We start from the raw sequence: 1700 nt of genomic DNA on the forward strand, positions 1-1700 counted from the left end.
CTCCAGACAAGAACACTGGAGTGGGTTGCCACTTCCTTCTCCAATGCATGAAAGTGAAAAGTGAAAGTGAAGTCGCTCAGTCATGTCCGACTCTTAGTGACCCCAGCCTACCAGGCTTCTCCATCCATGGGATTTTCCAGGCATCAGTGGAGGTAAAAAATCATGCCACCCCCCGTCAGCAGTGTTCAGTGCCAAGAAGGAACCGCCCAGCTAGAAAGAGTTCCCCTCACCAGGAAAGGGAGAGAAGACTGAGCAACAGGCTTCTCCAGCATCTGGGGTCACTGTACAGATGTCCTGCTTTGATTTCACCCTAGACAGATTCACAGAGCTGAGATGTATAAGAATGGTGAGGAACAAGAAGAAAAGCAGGGGTTACTAACAGCAGCCACATGGTGGAAGTCACTGCAGTTCATAGTGGCCTACTCAGGAAACAAACTCAGCATATTTCACCACTGATTAAACCAACATGCTGCAAGCCACCTGGCATCTCCTGCAGATGAGACCAGCTTTTGAACCACAAATATTCACTGTATTCACATTCACATTTGTGAATTCAAATATTCACAAATTCAAGTATTTGCTGATGCAGCTAATAGAGTCCCTGCCCAGTCCCTGTCCCCAGACCCCAGTCAGAAACCAAGAACCACAAAAAGCCAGCTCAGGTTTCTGAGGCTATGTGTGTGCAAGATGCAAGCCTAGACTCCCCTGGCTGATACCCACTGTTGGGCATACACTTAGACTAACCCAACCCCTCCAACTGAGCACCTGCATGCCCCCAATCAGAGCCCCGTCTGTGGTCTCCATTGCAGTGCACATGTCTAGGGGAAAAGTTTGCAGCTGTGGGAGAGCACACTAATAGCCAGGACCCCTGCAACTGCCAGTGAGCCTTCAGTTGGCCTAATCCTTGCTGCCTACTCCAGCCCTATACATTGTATGTGTGCCTGCACCCCGCCTTTGCCCCAACAAAGACCTTAACTGGCCCCTGCAGCTGAATCTGTGCCCATCACCAGCTCTGGCCACCACCAACGCCTGTCCTGATCCCTGGTCGCTGGGCCTTGAGGTACTACTAATGGCCCATATTGCCCTTGCAACCACTATGGAAGCCCAGCAGTGCTCACTGAGGCTCATATAGTTGTCGGTGTTGTAGACTCCAGTGCCTGAGCTGAGCCTTCCCAGACCCAACTGTATATCTTTTTTTGCTTAAGTTGGAGTATAATTGCTTTACAATGTTCCATTAGTTTCTGCTGTACAACAGAGTGAATCAACTCTATGTATACATACATCCCCTCCCTTTAGAGCCTCCCTTTGTTGTTGCTGTTCACTAAGTCATCTTCGAATCTTTGTGATCCCGTGGGCTGCAGCACATCAGACTTCCTTGTCCTTCTCTGTCTCCTGGAGTTTGCTCAAATTCATGTTCATTAAGTTAGTAGTGCTATCTAACCATCTCACCCTCCGTCACCCTCTTCTCCACCTGCCTTCAATCTTTCCAAGCATCAGAGTCTTTTCCAGTGAGTCGGCTCTTACCATCAGGTAGCCAAAGTATTGGAGCTTCAGCTTCAGCATCAGTCCTTCCAATGAATATTCAGGGTTGACTTCCTCTAGAAGGAGTGACTGGTTTGATCTCCTTGCTGTCCAAGGAACTCTCAAGAGTCTTTTCCAGAATCACAATTGGAAAGCATCAATTTTTTGGTGCTCACCCT

Source organism: Bison bison, unplaced genomic scaffold (genome assembly GCF_000754665.1).
Source record: "Bison bison bison isolate TAMUID 2011002044 unplaced genomic scaffold, Bison_UMD1.0 scf7180017862979, whole genome shotgun sequence".
NCBI classification, from domain to species: domain Eukaryota; kingdom Metazoa; phylum Chordata; class Mammalia; order Artiodactyla; family Bovidae; genus Bison; species Bison bison.